Consider the following 19905-nt stretch of genomic DNA (forward strand, 5'->3'; position numbering starts at 1 on the left):
TAAGGCACTAAAATGGCTCTAAAACACCAAAGGAAAGGGCTAGAGTGCTGCAAATGGCAGCAAAACGTAATTAAGAGCATGGCAAGTGCTCTGCAAACAAATGTGGATAGGGAAATAACTTAAAACAACAAAAAAAAACAGAAAAATAAAACAATGTTCTTCTTCATCTCTGAAGGACGAGGCCCATATGGAGTAGGAGGGAGGTTAAGGTGGTGGTGGATGTGGCGGTGACATAGGCGTGCGCACAGGGTGTGCTGGGTGTGCCTGGGCACACCCTAATCACCTAGGGCACATAGCATTGCCAGTGAGGAGATGGGAAAGATCTCCCTGGGACCTGCTCTGCTCTATTTCTCCTTGCCTACAGGTACATGGCCCCGATACATTACTCTCCCTGCTGGCAAACACATGCATGTGTATTTCAACTTTGGGGTGCACACCTTAATGCAATAGGCTGCGCACACCTATGGGCGGTGTAGGTGGAAGCGGCGGTGGAGGAGGACCAGGGCCGGATTAACAGCATCATGGGCTTGGTGCTGAGGATTTAAAGGGCCTTAGGGCCGTGCCTTGCCATGCACCCAGAGGAGGAAGGGTGCAGCCATGCATGCCTAATTCAACATGGGATGCTGTCTCTGAAGCCCATAAACACATCCATGCATCGCCAACTGTCCCTCCTTGTCCGGCCTTCACGCTGTGTGGGGAGGTTCTGAGGGTGCTGCCTGGGGAAGCGAGCATAGAAGCCAGACTTCTGTGTTTACAAGTGACAGAAGAGCGGTAACAGTGAATATGGCCAACCCGGGGCCTATATAAAAGGTAGGGGCCTGGAGCTGCAGCTCCAATAGCCCCTACATTAATCTGGCCCTGAGGAGGAGGACGAGGTAGCCAACACTGCTTCTTTTCACAAATTTTAAATGAGGGTACACCCCAAAAGAGTGAGAAAGAGCAAAAATGGAACAATGGGTGGGTAAGGTCGGTATCCATTGCTATTCTGCATAAGGTACGGAAAAGTCCCGTGGGATCCATGCCTGGTTCATTTTAATGAACGTGAGCTTGTCCACATTGTCTCTGGACAGGCGGCTGCGCTTGTCTGTTATAACGCCCCCAGCCGTGCTAAATACCCGTTCAGATAATACACTGGCTGCAGGGCACGCCAGCACCTCCAAGGCGTAAAGGGCAAGCTCAGGCCATGTGCCCAATTTGGAGACCCAGAAGTTGAAGGGGGCAGACCCGTCATTCACTACATGTAGGCGTGTGCACACATACTGCTCCACCATGTTGGTAAAACGCTGCCTCCTGCTAAGACGTTCCATCTGAGCTGCTGGTGCTGCTGTTTGTTGTGGCGTGCTGACAAAGCTTTTCCACATTTCGGCCATGCTAACCCTGCCTTCTGAGGTGCTGGCGGTGCCCTGGTTGCGTTGGCGACCTCCTCCTCCTCCTCCTCTGCCTTGTGCTTCCACTGTGGCCCCGCTGTCAGATGGGAATGCCAGCAGCATGGCGTCTACCAGCGTGCGCTTGTACTCGCGCATCTTGCGATCGCGCTCCAGTGAGTGAATTAAGGACGGTACGTTGTCCTTGTAACGGGGATCCAGCAGCGTGGCCACCCAGTAATCAGCACAAGTTAGAATGTGGGCAACTCGGCGGTCGTTGTGGAGACACTGCAGCATGTAATCGCTCATGTGTGCCAGGCTGCCCAGAGGCAACGAAAGGCTGTCCTCTGTGGGAGGTGTATGGTCCGTGTCCTCTGTATCCCCCCAGCCACGCACCAGTGATGGCCATGAGCTGGCCTGGGTGCCACCCTGCTGTGAACATGGTTCCATCTCCTCCTCCAGCTCCTCCTCCTCCTCATCCTCCTCATCCTCCAGAACTGTGCCCCTGCTGGACAATTGCGTCCCTGGCGTTTGCGTGTGCAGGAACCCACCCTCGGAGCCCCTTGCGAATGACTGCCCTGAAAGCCTTGGAAATGTTACCTCTTCATCCTCCTCCTCCTCCTCATCCTGTGCCACATCCTCTTCCATCATCGCCCGAATTGTTTTTTCAAGGAGGCATAGAAGTGGGATAGTTAAGCTGAGAACGGCGTCATTGCCACTGGCCATGTTGGTGGAGTACTCAAAACAGCGCAACAAGGCACACAGGTCTCGCATGGAGGCCCAGTTAAATTAAATAGCGGAATAGAAAATATGATCCAAAAAAAGTGTATGTATATCACACGTACACAACCACACTAGGCCCCAATTACTATTGTTTGTACCCCTAAAAGGCTAGATGAGGAGTAGGGGGAGTATGGAACAGGCAGCACCCTCAAACCTTCAGAAGTATGAGATGAACCCCAACAACTTGGAAAGGTGGATCTCTCTCACACGTACCGACACAGACTATCCCGCAATTCAATTGATCCTCAAAGGTTTTTATTGAATAGCGGAATAGGAAATATGATCAAAAAAAGTGTATGTATCTCGCACGTACACAACCACACTAGGCCCCAATTACTATTGTTTGTACCCCTAAAAGGCTAGATGAGGAGTAGGGGGGGTATGGAACAGGCAGCACCCTCAAACCTTCAAAAGTATGAGATGAACCCCAACAACTTGGAAAGGTGGATCTCTCTCACACGTACCGACACAGACTATCCCGCAATTCAATTGATCCTCAAAGGTTTTTATTGAATAGCGGAATAGGAAATATGATCAAAAAAAGTGTATGTATCTCGCACGTACACAACCACACTAGGCCCCAATTACTATTGTTTGTACCCCTAAAAGGCTAGATGAGGAGTAGGGGGGTATGGAACAGGCAGCACCCTCAAACCTTCAGAAGTATGAGATGAACCCCAACAACTTGGAAAGGTGGATCTCTCTCACACGTACCGACACAGACTATCCCGCAATTCAATTGATCCTCAAAGGTTTTTATTGAATAGCGGAATAGGAAATATGATCAAAAAAAGTGTATGTATCTCGCACGTACACAACCACACTAGGCCCCAATTACTATTGTTTGTACCCCTAAAAGGCTAGATGAGGAGTAGGGGGGGTATGGAACAGGCAGCACCCTCAAACCTTCAGAAGTATGAGATGAACCCCAACAACTTGGAAAGGTGGATCTCTCTCACACGTACCGACACAGACTATCCCGCAATTCAATTGATCCTCAAAGGTTTTTATTGAATAGCGGAATAGGAAATATGATCAAAAAAAGTGTATGTATCTCGCACGTACACAACCACACTAGGCCCCAATTACTATTGTTTGTACCCCTAAAAGGCTAGATGAGGAGTAGGGGGGGTATGGAACAGGCAGCACCCTCAAACCTTCAGAAGTATGAGATGAACCCCAACAACTTGGAAAGGTGGATCTCTCTCACACGTACCGACACAGACTATCCCGCAATTCAATTGATCCTCAAAGGTTTTTATTGAATAGCGGAATAGGAAATATGATCAAAAAAAGTGTATGTATCTCGCACGTACACAACCACACTAGGCCCCAATTACTATTGTTTGTACCCCTAAAAGGCTAGATGAGGAGTAGGGGGGGTATGGAACAGGCAGCACCCTCAAACCTTCAGAAGTATGAGATGAACCCCAACAACTTGGAAAGGTGGATCTCTCTCACACGTACCGACACAGACTATCCCGCAATTCAATTGATCCTCAAAGGTTTTTATTGAATAGCGGAATAGGAAATATGATCAAAAAAAGTGTATGTATCTCGCACGTACACAACCACACTAGGCCCCAATTACTATTGTTTGTACCCCTAAAAGGCTAGATGAGGAGTAGGGGGGGTATGGAACAGGCAGCACCCTCAAACCTTCAGAAGTATGAGATGAACCCCAACAACTTGGAAAGGTGGATCTCTCTCACACGTACCGACACAGACTATCCCGCAATTCAATTGATCCTCAAAGGTTTTTATTGAATAGCGGAATAGGAAATATGATCAAAAAAAGTGTATGTATCTCGCACGTACACAACCACACTAGGCCCCAATTACTATTGTTTGTACCCCTAAAAGGCTAGATGAGGAGTAGGGGGGGTATGGAACAGGCAGCACCCTCAAACCTTCAGAAGTATGAGATGAACCCCAACAACTTGGAAAGGTGGATCTCTCTCACATGTACCGACACAGACTATCCCGCAATTCAATTGATCCTCAAAGGTTTTTATTGAATAGCGGAATAGGAAATATGATCAAAAAAAGTGTATGTATCTCGCACGTACACAACCACACTAGGCCCCAATTACTATTGTTTGTACCCCTAAAAGGCTAGATGAGGAGTAGGGGGGGGTATGGAACAGGCAGCACCCTCAAACCTTCAGAAGTATGAGATGAACCCCAACAACTTGGAAAGGTGGATCTCTCTCACACGTACCGACACAGACTATCCCGCAATTCAATTGATCCTCAAAGGTTTTTATTGAATAGCGGAATAGGAAATATGATCAAAAAAAGTGTATGTATCTCGCACGTACACAACCACACTAGGCCCCAATTACTATTGTTTGTACCCCTAAAAGGCTAGATGAGGAGTAGGGGGGGTATGGAACAGGCAGCACCCTCAAACCTTCAGAAGTATGAGATGAACCCCAACAACTTGGAAAGGTGGATCTCTCTCACACGTACCAACACAGACTATCCCCCAATTTAACTGATCCCCAAAGGTTTTTGATTAAATAGCGGAATAGAAAATATGATCCCAAAAAAGTGTATGTATATCACACGTACACAACCACACTAGGCCCCAATTACTATTGTTTGTACCCCTAAAAGGCTAGGAGTAGGGGGAGTATGGAACAGGCAGCACCCTCAAACCTTCAGAAGTATGAGATGAACCCCAACAACTTGGAAAGGTGGATCTCTCTCACACGTACCAACACAGACTATCCCCCAATTTAACTGATCCCCAAAGGTTTTTGATTAAATAGCGGAATAGAAAATATGATCCCAAAAAAGTGTATGTATATCACACGTACACAACCACACTAGGCCCCAATTACTATTGTTTGTACCCCTAAAAGGCTAGGAGTAGGGGGAGTATGGAACAGGCAGCACCCTCAAACCTTCAGAAGTATGAGATGAACCTCAACAACTTGGAAAGGTGGATCTCTCTCACACGTACCAACACAGACTATCCCCCAATTTAACTGATCCCCAAAGGTTTTTGATTAAATAGCGGAATAGAAAATATGATCCCAAAAAAGTGTATGTATATCACACGTACACAACCACACTAGGCCCCAATTACTATTGTTTGTACCCCTAAAAGGCTAGGAGTAGGGGGAGTATGTAACAGGCAGCACCCTCAAACCTTCAGAAGTATGAGATGAACCCCAACAACTTGGAAAGGTGGATCTCTCTCACACGTACCAACACAGACTATCCCCCAATTTAACTGATCCCCAAAGGTTTTTGATTAAATAGCGGAATAGAAAATATGATCCCAAAAAAGTGTATGTATATCACACGTACACAACCACACTAGGCCCCAATTACTATTGTTTGTACCCCTAAAAGGCTAGGAGTAGGGGGAGTATGGAACAGGCAGCACCCTCAAACCTTCAGAAGTATGAGATGAACCTCAACAACTTGGAAAGGTGGATCTCTCTCACACTACCAACACAGACTATCCCCCAATTTAACTGATCCCCAAAGGTTTTTGATTAAATAGCGGAATAGAAAATATGATCCCAAAAAAGTGTATGTATATCACACGTACACAACCACACTAGGCCCCAATTACTATTGTTTGTACCCCTAAAAGGCTAGGAGTAGGGGGAGTATGGAACAGGCAGCACCCTCAAACCTTCAGAAGTATGAGATGAACCCCAACAACTTGGAAAGGTGGATCTCTCTCACACGTACCAACACAGACTATCCCCCAATTTAACTGATCCCCAGAGGTTTTTGATTAAATAGCGGAATAGAAAATATGATCCCAAAAAAGTGTATGTATATCACACGTACACAACCACACTAGGCCCCAATTACTATTGTTTGTACCCCTAAAAGGCTAGGAGTAGGGGGAGTATGGAACAGGCAGCACCCTCAAACCTTCAGAAGTATGAGATGAACCCCAACAACTTGGAAAGGTGGATCTCTCTCACACGTACCAACACAGACTATCCCCCAATTTAACTGATCCCCAGAGGTTTTTGATTAAATAGCGGAATAGAAAATATGATCCCAAAAAAGTGTATGTATATCACACGTACACAACCACACTAGGCCCCAATTACTATTGTTTGTACCCCTAAAAGGCTAGGAGTAGGGGGAGTATGGAACAGGCAGCACCCTCAAACCTTCAGAAGTATGAGATGAACCCCAACAACTTGGAAAGGTGGATCTCTCTCACACGTACCAACACAGACTATCCCCCAATTTAACTGATCCCCAAAGGTTTTTGATTAAATAGCGGAATAGAAAATATGATCCCAAAAAAGTGTATGTATATCACACGTACACAACCACACTAGGCCCCAATTACTATTGTTTGTACCCCTAAAAGGCTAGATGAGGAGTAGGGGGAGTATGGAACAGGCAGCACCCTCAAACCTTCAGTATGAGATTGTGTTCACTGTACCCCACAAAGATTGAGTTCACTGCACCCCACAATGATTGTGTTCACTGCACCCCACAAAGATTGTGTTCACTGCACCTCACAAAGATTGTGTTCACTGTACCCCCCAAAGATTGTGTTCACTGCACCCCACAAAGATTCTGTTCACTGTACCCCACAAAGATTGTGTTCACTGCACCCCAAAAAGATTGTGTTCACTGCACCCCAAAAAGGATGTTGTTCACTGCACCCCAAAAAGGATGTTGTTCACTCCACCCCAAAAAGATTGTGTTCACTGCACCCCACAAAGATTGTGTTCACTGCACCCCAAAAAGATTGTGTTCACTGCACCCCAAAAATGATTTTGTTCACTGCACCCCAAAAAGGATTTTGTTCACTGCACCCCAAAAAGGATGTTGTTCACTCCACCCCAAAAAGATTGTGTTCACTGCACCCCAAAAAGATTGTGTTCACTGCACCCCACAAAGGATTTTGTTCACTGCACCCCAAAAAGATTGTGTTCACTGCACCCCAAAAAGGATGTTGTTCACTGCACCCCAAAAAGGATTTTGTTCACTGCACCCCAAAAAGATTGTGTTCACTGCACCCCACAAAGGATTTTGTTCACTGCACCCCACAAAGATTGTGTTCACTGCACACCAAAAAGGATTGTGTTCACTGCACCCCAAAAAGATTTTGTTCACTGCACCCCAAAAAGATTGTGTTCACTGCAGCCCAAAAAGATTGTGTTCACTGCAGCCCAAAAAGATTGTGTTCACTGCAGCCCAAAAAGATTGTGTTCACTGCAGCCCAAAAAGATTGTGTTCACTGCAGCCCAAAAAGATTGTGTTCACTGCAGCTCACACACAGAAAAATGGATGTGGATCACTGACACCTGCCTATCTCCAATCCCACACCACACAGCAATATCGATTGTAGTTTGTAGAACACAGTTTCCCTAAAATTCAGCAGACTCTGTCCCTAACAGGATTGAGAAGAGATCGTAGATCAGGATTGAGTGCAGACCCCACCCCCCACACAGCAATATCGATTGTAGTTTGTAGAAGACACTGACCCTATATAATTCAGCAGACTCTATCCCTAAAATGCCTACAACTCGCCCTGCCTAAACACTCCGACCTGTCCCTCAATTCTATCCGGACACAAATGGTTTTTTCCTGCCTATCTTTCCCTAATCAGCAGCCAGCACGTTGATGTGTGCTCTGTCCCTGAATCTAAGCAGCATAATGACGCCGCTGCGGCTGCCTCGAACTTATAAAGACTTGGTCACATGCTTCAGACGGCCAATCACAGCTACTGAGACATTTGCAGGCATGGCTGGGATGGCTTAAGGCACACCAGTTAAACGATTGTTGATTGGCTGTTGAAAGCCCGCCATGAAAAGAGCGCCAAAGCATGCAAAACCCGGAAATAAAACGACCGAACACGGATTTTTACCCGAACATACAGTAAAGTGTCCGTGTCCGTGTTCGGGTACAAAAAATCCAATTATTCGGTACGAACACGAATAATACAGTCCGTGTTCGCTCAACACTAATAAAGATATAAAACTGTATTTTTTTGTGAAGAATCAAGAAACAACAAGTGGGACACAATCATGAAGTGGAACGAAATTTATTGGATATTTCAAACTTTTTTAACTTAATAAAAAACTGAAAAATTGGGCGGGCAAAATTATTCAGCCCCCTTAAGTTAATACTTTGTAGCGCCACCTTTTGCTGCGATTACAGCTGTAAGTCGCTTGGGGTATGTCTCTATCAGTTTTGTACATCGAGAGACTGAAATGTTTGCCCATTCCTCCTTGCAAAACAGCTCAAGCTCAGTGAGGTTTAATGGAGAGCATTTGTGAACAGCAGTTTTCAGTTCTTTCCACAGATTCTCGATTGGATTCAGGTCTGGACTTTGACTTGGCCATTCTAACACCTGGATATGTTTATTTGTGAACCATTCCATTGTAGATTTTGCTTTATGTTTTGGATCATTGTCTTGTTGGAAGACAAATGTCCTTCCCAGTCTCAGGTCTGTTGCAGACTCCATCAGGTTTTCTTCCAGAATGGTCCTGTATTTGGCTCCATCCATCTTCCCATCAATTTTAACCATCTTCCCTGTCCCTGCTGAAGAAAAGCAGGCCCAAACCATGATGCTGCCACCACCATGTTAGACAGTGGAGATGGTGTGTTCAGGGTGATGAGCTGTGTTGCTTTTACGCCAAACATAAGGTTTTGCATTGTTGCCAAAAAGTTCGATTTTGGTTTCATCTGGCCAGAGCACCTTCTTCCACATGTTTGGTGTGTCTCCCAGGTGGCTTGTGGCAAACTGTAAACTACACTTTTTATGGATATCTTTAAGAAATGGCTTTCTTCTTGCCACTCTTTCATAAAGGCCAGATTTGTGCAGTATACAACTGATTGTTGTCCTATGGACAGAGTCTCCCACCTCAGCTGTAGATCTCTGCAGTTCATCCAGAGTGATCATGGGCCTCTTGGCTGCATCTCTGATCAGTCTTCTCCTTGTATGAGCTGAAAGTTTAGAGGGACGGCCAGGTTTTCGTAGATTTGCAGTGGTCTGATACTCCTTCCATTTCAATATTATCGCTTGCACAGTGCTCCTTGGGATGTTTAAAGCTTGGGAAATCTTTTTGTATCCAAATCCGGCTTTAAACTTCTCCACAACAGTATCTCGGACCTGCCTGGTGTGTTCCTTGTTCTTCATGATGCTCTCTGCGCTTTAAATGGACCTCTGAGACTATCACAGTGCAGGTGCATTTATACAGAGACTTGATTACACACAGGTGGATTCTATTCATCATCATTAGTCATTTAGGTCAACATTGGATCATTCAGAGATCCTCACTGAACTTCACAAGAGAGTTTGCTGCACTGAAAGTAAAGGGTCTGAATAATTTTGCACGCCCAATTTTTCAGTTTTTTATTTGTTAAAAAAGTTTGAAATATCCAATAAATTTCGTTCCACTTCATGATTGTGTCCCACTTGTTGTTAATTCTTCACAAAAAATTACAGTTTCATATCTTTATGTTTGAAGCATGAAATGTGGCAAAAGGTCGAAAAGTTCAAGGGGGCCGAATACTTTCGCAAGGCACTGTATGTGGGCGCGACTTGTATATGCATTCGCCTTTGTGCTTGAGCTACCGGGGACGGGGTGTTTTAATTTTTTTTTTTTTTTACACTGTTTTACACTGTTTTTTTAACACTTTTATTCCTATTACAAGGAATGTAAACATCTCTTGTAATAGAAATAATCATGACAGGACCTCTTTAATGTGAGATCTGGCGTCATAAAGACCTCAGAACTCACATCTACACTAAAAAAAAAAAAATGGGCTCTTTAAATTAGTTGCTAGAAAGCGACATATGACGTCGCTCCGGTCCTCCAAGGCCAAAGAGTCGAGTGAGTGCCATCTTACCATAACTCGAATTCCTGCCTGAGGGGACAGCGGACCAGATAGTTTTCCCCGCTACCGACGGGTCCAGTAAGCGGGGAAAATGACGGGAAGTGGCGGGAGGGGGTGCTCGGACCACCCTTATGTTAAAGCGTGCCACCCACCGTTTAAAAAAATACCAGGGTTATGGTAGCGATCTGCTGCCATAACCCCAGTATTTAATGTCAAAGTACCGACGTAAATACACGGTGGGCAATCCATAAGTGGTTAACACTACTCATAACAAGTAATCTGTCTTGTATTGGAATTAAGAAGTCAAAGCAGCTTGACAAACTGTGAGCAAGATTAGAATTATGAAAGACATGGAGACAGAAAAGAAACGCAAGTTCTGTGGCACCCACAGCATGCCGTAATGAACAATGGGCATGGCCAGTGGGAAGGTCTTAAGGAAGGATTGAACAGAATCTGTGCCTGCTGTATACCTGTAAATATATATTACAGTTCTTGCACACACATAACACTTATCATTCCACAAAAACTGACAGTCTCACAGACACAAACAAAAAAATGACAAAGGATCATTTTTTTTTAATCAAATGTTTCCATTATATATGTTTTATTGCACACACAAATCATATTTTTGTCTGTCTAGCCCTAACTTAAAGCGGAGTTCCGGCCACAAAATCGATTTTGGGCTATCCGCTTGCTAAGGGGAACCTGAAAGAGAAATGGATAGTGCCTTTTTTTTTGGTCACTTACCTTATTATAATGCCGCGCCAGTGCAGGCGCGACATTCACTGCTAAACAGCTTCTGGGCATGCCCAGAAGCTGTGCAGGGATGCTGTGCCTGCACCAGAAGTGACGAGCGGGGCCAGTGCAGTGCATTGTGGGACGTCACGGAAGAGGACACGAAGAGGGACGCTGCGGCTTCAGCTTCCCACACCTGAGATGGCAGCGCTGGAGAAGAAATTTTCAAGGTAAGTATTTCTTCTTACAGGTAAGTGCGACCCGGGACAGTTCAGAGGCTGTCCATTATGGAATGTACTAGCCCTGACTGTCTCGGAGGTATTTTTAGCTCAAATTGACCGCTGAGGCAGGAACTCCACTTTAAGAAATAACTTCATTAAAATCAGCATCTGTTGAGACAATGAACACCTTGGTCAGGTCTATATACACTACTCAATAAAATTAAAGGAACACTTTACACTTTAAAAACACATGAGATCTCAAAAGGGAAAAATATCATGCTGGGTATCCTTACTAATATGGACTGGGTAATGTGTTAAGAACAAAAGGATGCCACATCGTTTGATGGAAATTAACACTATCGACCTACAGAGGGCTGAATTCAAAGACACCCCGAAAATCAAAGTGAAAAAATTATGCAGCAGACTAGTTCATTTTGCTGAAATTTCATTGCAGCAACTCAAAATAGTACTCAGTAGTTTTTATGGCCCCCAGGTGCTTGTATGCATGCCTGACAATGTCGGGGCATGCTCCTAATGAGACAACGGATGGTGTAATGGGGTATTTCCTCCCAGATCTGCACCAGGGCATCACTAAGCTCCTGAACAAACTGAGGTGCAACCTGGTGGCATCGGATGGACCGAAACATAATGTGCCAGAGGTGTTCTATTGGATATAGGTCAGGTGAGCGTGGGGGCCATTCAGTGGTATCAATTTCTTCATCCTCCAGGAACTGGCTGCATAGTCTCGCCACATGAGGCCGGGCATTGTCGCACACTAGGAGGAACCCAGGGGCCACCAGCGTAGGGTCTGACAATAGGTCCAAGGATTCCATCCCGATAACCTAATGGGAGTCAGGGTGCCATTGTCTTGTCTGTAGAGGTCTGTGCGTCCCTCCATGGATATGCCTCCCAGACCAACACTGACCCACCACCAAACCGATCTTCCTGAACGATATTACAGACAGCGTAACATTCTCCACGGCTTCTCCAGACCCTTTCAAGTCTGTCACATGTGCTCAGGGTGAACCTGCTCTCATCTGTGAAAAGTACAGGGCGCCAGTGGCGGACCTGCCAATTCTGGTGTTTAATGGCAAATGCCAGTCGAGCTCCACGGTGCTGGGCAGTAAGTACAGGGCCCACCAGAGGAAATCGGGCCCTCAGGCCACCCTCATGAAGTCTGTTTCTGACCGTTTGGTCAGAAACATTCACAACAGTGGCCTGCTGGAGGTCATTTTGTAGGGCTCTGGCTGTGCTCATCCTGTTCCTCCTTGCGCAATGGTCCTGCTGATGGGTTTAGGGACCTTCTACAGCCCTGTCCAGCTCTCTTCTTCCGGAGTAATTGCCTGTCTCCTGGAATCTCCTTCATGCTCTTGAGACTCTGGAATGTAGTTCCATTAATGCCAAAGAACCTGAAACTGCTACTTAACTGACCAGATTAATATCCCAGGAGTTGACTTGATGCTATACTCTGAATAAAAAGTGTTCCTTTATTTTTTGTGAGCAGTGTATAATATAATGACAAGGGTACAGGGGTCTGAAATAAGTAACAAACAAAGCAACAAATGGAGTGCAGCAGTAATGTTCACATCAGAGTCCTCCCTTACATCAAAGTCCTTAGCTTCCCCCTGTACATCAGTTACCAAAGTCCCACCTTATGTCAGTGCCCCTGGAGTGCCACCTTTTAATATTTCCCCCAGAATGCCACCTTACTTTAGACCCCCCTTCTACCTTAAATCTAAGCTCCAAGAGTGTCACCTTATATCACTGTCCCCAGAGTGGCATCTTTACATTACGTTAGTGTCCCCAAAGTGCCACCTTACTGTACATCAGGGCCCAAAGAGTTTCACATTAGACCAGTACTGTACTTGCAGAGTACCACCTTACATCAGTGCCTCCAGAGTGTCATCATACATCATTGCCCCCAGAGTGTTACTTAAAAGCAGTGCCCCCATAGTGCCACCTTACATCAGTATCCCCAAAGTGCCACCTTTTATCAGTGCCCCAGAGTGCCTTCTTTTATCCATGCCTCCAGAGTGCCAAATTACATTGGTGCCCACAGATTGACACCTTACATTAGCAGAGTGCCATCTTACATCAGTGTCCCCAGAGTGCCATCTTACATCATTGAACCCAGAGTGCCATCCTACATTAGAGCCATCAGAGTGTTAGCTTGCATCAGTACCCCCAGAGCCCTACTTTATAGCAGAACTTCCAGAGTGCTACCTTACAGCAGTGCCTCTAGAGTGCCAGCTTACATCAGTTCCCCTAGAAGGCCTTCTTACATCAGTGCCCTCTTACATCAGTGCCCCCAGAGTGCCCCTTTACACACACCTTCACCTCTGTACTTGGCATGGCGGGCAGCAGGCAGGAAAAGGCCTTTTTACAAGTTCTAATTGTCGCTGGCTCTGAACTGCGCATGAGTAGTTCTGGAGACAGCTGAATGATGAACTGTCAAACACAGCCTTGGATCGAGCAGCAGGGAGCGTGAATAAAAGGCATGTCCAATGTGAGCCATGATGTCATGACGCAGGCGCACACCCAGAACCATCTGCTGCCCAATCTGAGAAAGAGCTCAGTAGTTTGCCATTTGGCAGTGCAGTTAAGAGCCAATGACAAGTCAATTTTTTACATGCACTTTTCTCCTCTCTATGGACATTTAGAGACAGGAGAAAAGGGCCTGTTTTTTTACAAACGTCCATAAATCTACAGATGGTTGGCAACACAGTAGAAATGTGTATCAGAATGAGCTTGTATCCTTCCAAAGAAGATCCACTAATATGGGTAAGTAGCCATATAACTCATATGAATTACAATTATGATAGTAAATATACATATTCTGTATAATGTGACACCCAGTAAAAGGACTATCAAATACACTATTGTCCTAGTTTATTCATTTTGGCCCATTTTACTTATACTACTGAATCAGCTATTAAAAAGAAGAGCAAAGCAAAATCGTGCACCTGGTACCGCAGTACTCATCACTTATCTTTAACCCTTTGTGGAGTTCTTTCCAGAATACCACCTGAATGAGAAATGACATTGTAGAGAATTTTACAATACTGGCTTGTTTACCATATACTGTTGTTATTCTTGTGTGTATATACTCTTCTAGAGCACTTTTTCTACATTTAAATATAACAGACAGCGTGAGCACTCATTTCATTTATTTTATCTATTAAGCATAAGGATGTTAAGATTCTTGAGATTTTAATTTGAGGCTAGAAATAAAATTTTGACCTTTTAATATTGTAGGTATTGTATTTTAATCATGGGAACTGAAAACTCCTATACTTCATATGTCCCTAACAGATTTGTATTTATGCCTGTGTCCCTGTTTAGGTTTTCTTTCAGTTCCTCTCCAGTAAAACCATTGCAGAACAGACATAAATGGAGGGAGTATCTCCCTAACAAAGCCCTGGACTAGAGATGGCCTTGCGGTTCGCCCGGCAGTCGGTTCGCGGCGAATTTTGCTTGTTCGCTTCCCGCCAATTTTGCGAACACATGGCGTTGTTCGCGGCGGCCATATTAGTTTACATTGGGGAGAACTTTGACCCATGACACAGCCGTCAGGTGGAACGGGACAGCCAATTGAAACATTTCAGCACATGGACATGCCCCCTACCTTATAAATAGACCAGAGCAGGCGGCCATTTCACATTCTGCTTTTTGTCAGCGTAGGGAGAGGTTTGCTGTATGCATCAGGGAGAGATTGCCAGACACAAATAGCTCTGTTAAGATCCACAAAAGTCCTTTTCAGGGCTGGTATTTCAGTATCAGTCTACTACAGTCTCTTGTCAGTTTAGGGACAGGTATCCAGTCTGTGCTCCAGGGACAGCTAGAGATCGGCAGTGACACAAATTGCTCTGTTAATGTCCACAAAAGTCATTTAAAGGGCTGCAATTTTTTTGGTATTGGTGTGCAGTTTCTGTTCAGTTTAGGGGCAGGTATCCAGTGTGCTCTAGGGACAGATCTGCAGTTACACAAATCGCTCTGTTAATGTCAGAGATGTATAGTAACGAAGTAGAACTACTTAAGTACTGTACTTAAGTACCGAAATGCGGTATCTGTACTTTCCTAGAGTAGAATTTTTTTCTCCTACTTCTACTTTTACTTCACTACATTTTTTCGATGATTTCGATACTTCTACTCAAGTATTTTTTATTTGTGCTGCATAGTTACTCGTTACTTTTAAAAAAATTACCACTGCCAGAACAGTAGATGGCAGGTTGCATAAAGCTCAAAAAATGTGTATAATGTCATTTGTAAATCAGCGCATACGAAAATAAAGGCTGTGTATAATAAAAGCTGCTATACCAAATCTTTCCAATAAAAAGAAAATATGAAACAAACAAATAAATGGTGCTACAGCGCTTAAAGTGCATCAAGACACTACTAACAAACACAGGTTAATCATTTGAATAAATCATTTGAAATAATAAAAAACAATATGATGTTCAAACTTTTGACTTCTTTCGTTAATAACTACATAACACAGTACTTCTACTTCTACTTTCAGTACTTGAGTAGAATTTTTTTTTCAAAACTACTGGTACTTTTTACTTTTAGTACTTAAGTAGCAATTTAATTGAAAAAACTACTTGCAATACTTAAGTAAAAAAAATGTTGAATACTTTAGTACTTCTACTTAAGTAACTTTTTCTGCGAGCACTTCCACTTCTACTCAAGTCACTTTTTGATCGAGCACTTGTACTTTTACTCAAGTAGAAATTTTAAGTACTTTATACAAGTCTGGTTAATGTCCACAAAAGTCATTTAAAAGGGTGCCATTTTTTTTGGTATTGGTGTGCAGTTTCTGTTCAGTTTAGGGACAGGTATCCAGTGTGCTCTAGGGACAGATCTGCAGTGACACAAATCGCTCTGTTAATGTCCACATAAGTAATTTAAAGGGCTGCAATTTTTTTGGTATTGGTGTGCAGTGCACTATATAGGGGTGTAATCCACGGTATAATATACTTTGTAATATAGAAAGCATATTATAGTGGATTTGTATTGTGCACTGTGCAGCATTGTGACTGGTGTGGTGACTGAGCGTTGCTTCAGCAATACTACAAACAGTGACAAAAGCACTTTTAATGTATTATAACTAGTGTGATAGACCAGTGGCCCCCCAATACCACATATTGAAGTGGGGTGTTATCTGAGTAAACTTTTACAAGTGTATTTGTGTCCTGCAACAATATTGCCTCTTTTGCTGTGTTAAGTCTGGAACACACAGTGCCAAACTCACTGGCCAATTTTTTGAACAACTGGTGTGATAGACCAGTGGCCCCCCAATACCACATATTGAAGTGGGGTGTTATTTAACAGTATCCTTTTCTAAAAGTGTATTTTAGTCCTGCAAAAATGTGGCCTCTTTTGCTGTGTTAACTCTGCTACACACAGTGACAACAGTTACTGGCCAATTATTTGTAGAACTGGTGTAATAAACATGTGGCCCCCTAATACCACAAATTGAAGCAGGGGGTTATCTGAGTATACTTTCCTAAGTGTATTTGTGTCCTGCAACAATATTGCCTCTTTTGCTGTGTTAACTCTGATACACACAGTGCCAAACTCCCTGGCCAATTTTTTAAACAACTGGTGTGATAAACCAGTGGCCCCCCAATACAACATATTAAGGTGGGGTGTCATCTGAGTATACTTTCATAAGTGTATTTGTGTCCTGCAACAATATTGCCTCTTTTGTTGTGTTAACTCTGATACACACGGTGCTAAACTCCCTGGCCAATTTTTTTAAACAACTGGTGTGATAAACCAGTGGCCCCCCAATACCACATATTGAAGTGGGGTGTCATCTGAGTATACTTTTATAAGTGTATTTGTATATTGCCTCTTTTGCTGTGTTAAGTCTGATACACACTGTGCCAAACTCCCTGGCTATTTTTTTTTTTTCCAAAATATTTTTATTAAATATCAAAGAAATAACATACAGCTTTTACAATGCTGAATTCAAACAATTGGTAACAACCAATAATCGAGACATAGAGAAATATAGCACATGTCTTTTAACTGACATAGAAAATAACTGTCAATCCTGTTACAACAAGAGAGAGCGTTAATGTAACCGACTCAGTGGTGGTATTGTAATACCGTATGCGATTCATTCTTTTCTACTCATGTTGTCTTTGTTATTAATTGGATGGTATAGTAAGATAAACGAGGCCACAAGATTTTGGTGTGGTAAAATAAGGGAGGAACAATATGTAAAATTAACGAAGAAAACAAAAGAAAAACCGTATGTAGAGGAGTACAAATCATTAAAACGGATTTGTGTCCCCTTATCCCGACCTCTTGTGTGGGGAGGGTCAGTGCCTTCAGCGATTGTGACAGAAGATGAGAGTGCAATCATGTCATTATTGTGTGGTATTTTAGATGATTAGAAAACGTGCTTCGCTGTATGGTAGGAGTAAGTGGAAGAAAGACCTGTCTCCTTCACCTCATGGGTAGAAGGTCCAGGTCTCTGCGAGTAGATTATAGTGGGTAGAATATGAGAGTGAGAGAAAAAAGAGATAAAGAAAGAAAGAGTGAAAGTATGAAAGGGGGAGGAGGGGAGGGGAAGGAATAGAACAAAGTGGAGGGGGAAGACCAGGTGATGGGGATGGGGGGGGGGATGAGTTGCTGTCCCAGTCTCTGTCCCCTCGAGGGCATAAAGAATGTTTTTATTTTTCTATTTTTATTATTATTTATTTATTTATTTTTTTTGTCTATAAGGTGGTTTTCTGTACATGTCTAGCAGCTTTTCATGAGCCTGTATGTTATTGGTGCAAGAGAAGGGGGCTATAATCTTCCCACTTTCATCCCTTGGTTAGGGGTGGGAAAGATTTTATTTGCTACTCTGAGTAAAATTGGGGTCAGTAGACCCTAAGCCTTCTCTTTCAAAAGTGTGTGGTTATATATTGTCATCACTGTAGGGTAATGATTTATTTCCATTTATAAATAGAATGTATGGAATGGTTAGTTATTAAGTCTCCGAAAAGTGTCTGAATTACAAAAAGCTATCCATGGTTCCCATGTATGAGCGTATTTGTCAGTGGTATCTTTTGAAATTGATATCAGTTCTTCCATTTTTGCAATTTTGTTGACTTTTCGTAGCCAGTCTGATATTGTCGGAGGAGTTTGTGATTTCCATCGGACTGGGATGCAGGATTTAGCTGCATTAATCAAGTGGGGGACTAGGGATTTTCTATATCTATGTGGTGGCACATCTGTGAGGTGAAGTAGGTACGCAGCTGGAGAGTATTCTATACGTGTATTGGAAATTCTCCGGGTAATATCATGGATTTGTTGCCAGAACGGTTGGATTTTGGGGCAAGACCATAGTATATGAAGGAGGGTGCCTGGATTGTTGTTGCATCTCCAACAAACTGGCGGGATGTCAGGATAGATTTTGTGTAGGAGGGTTGGAGTTTTGTACCATCTGGCCAGCACTTTATAGCAATTTTCCTGTATGGAGACATTGAGTGAGCTTTTGTGGGCGATGGTACAGATGTTCTCCCATTGTGTATCTGAAATGGATAGATTGAGGTCCGATTCCCATGTAGAAGTAATTTTGTTAGTCAGAACTGACAGGTTGGAGAAGATCATATTATATATGGTAGATATCAAGTGTCTTTGTGGAGACGTTTCCATACATAGTTTTTCGAAGGGTGTGAGCAATCTCGCGAGGGCTCCTTTTTTGTTTAGTGAAAGCAAAAAGTGGCGTATTTGGAAATATTGCCACAAAGGGATAGGAGATCCATCAAGGTTTGATTTGAAAGATAGTCTGTCACGTAGGGTTTCATTTGCGTAGAAGAAAAGGGCTTTCACCTGGGTGTCGGGCCAAATATTTGTAAGAAAATCAGAGGACATACCTGGGGAGAATTCGGGATTGCTCACAATCGGAGTTAGGGGGCCTGGATTTGAGGATATGTCAGATTGTCGACATATGTCTCTAAAGCATAGTAGGGTGGTGCCAATTAATGGGTGTTTTTTCAGGGCTTGTGGTATGTATGATCTGGTTATCCATGGCGTGCTTTGGATGGGTGTAGTAGAGAAGGAGTTTTCAATTGTTATCCAGTCCTTGGTGGGTTTGTGTAATGACCAGTCCACAATTCGGGTTAAGTGGCAAGCCCAATAATATTTTTTTAGGTCTGGGAGGCCGATGCCTCCCAAATTTTTGGGTTTGGTTAGGAGGTCGTAGGGTAGTCTAGGGCGTTTCTTTTCCCAAAGAAATTGTATGCAAAGGGTTTTGAACGTTTGGAAAAATGTACGTGGCAGCTTGATGGGGACGTTTTGGAGCAAATATAATAGACGTGGGAGTACGTTCATTTTAATTATGGCCGCACGGCCGAACCATGAAAAATGTGGTTTGCACCATCTTTTAACATCGTCTTTAATAAGTTTAAGGACAGGAAGGAAATTCATGTTGTAAAGGTCTGATAGTTTGATTGGTAAAAAGATGCCGAGGTATTTAATGGCATCAGGTTTCCACTTGAATGGGAAGTTTTGTTTGCATTGGGTGACTGTGTCGGGGTCCAAGGATATATTTAGGGCATTGGATTTTGAGAAATTAATTTTAAAGTTAGATAAAGTTTGGAAAAGTTGGAATTCACGGAGCAATGTCGGGAGAGAAAGGTGAGGCCTTTGTAGAAAGAGTAGGATGTCGTCCGCGAAAGCGGCTATTTTGTAAGTATGCGATTGAATTTTAATACCGTGTATGTCTGGGTTGTGGGCTAGGGATCTTAGAAATGGTTCCAGGGTAAGAATAAAAAGTATAGGGGAGAGCGGACATCCCTGTCTTGGCTATTTTTTTGAACAACTGGTGTGATAAACCAGTGCCCCCCCAATACCACATATTGAAGTGGGGTGTTATCTGAGTATACTTTTACAAGTGTATTTGTGTCCTGCAACATTATTGCCTCTTTTTCTGTGTTAAGTCTGGTACACACTATACCAAACTC

Source organism: Pelophylax lessonae (genome assembly GCF_965119305.1).
Source record: "Pelophylax lessonae genome assembly, chromosome: 5".
NCBI classification, from domain to species: domain Eukaryota; kingdom Metazoa; phylum Chordata; class Amphibia; order Anura; family Ranidae; genus Pelophylax; species Pelophylax lessonae.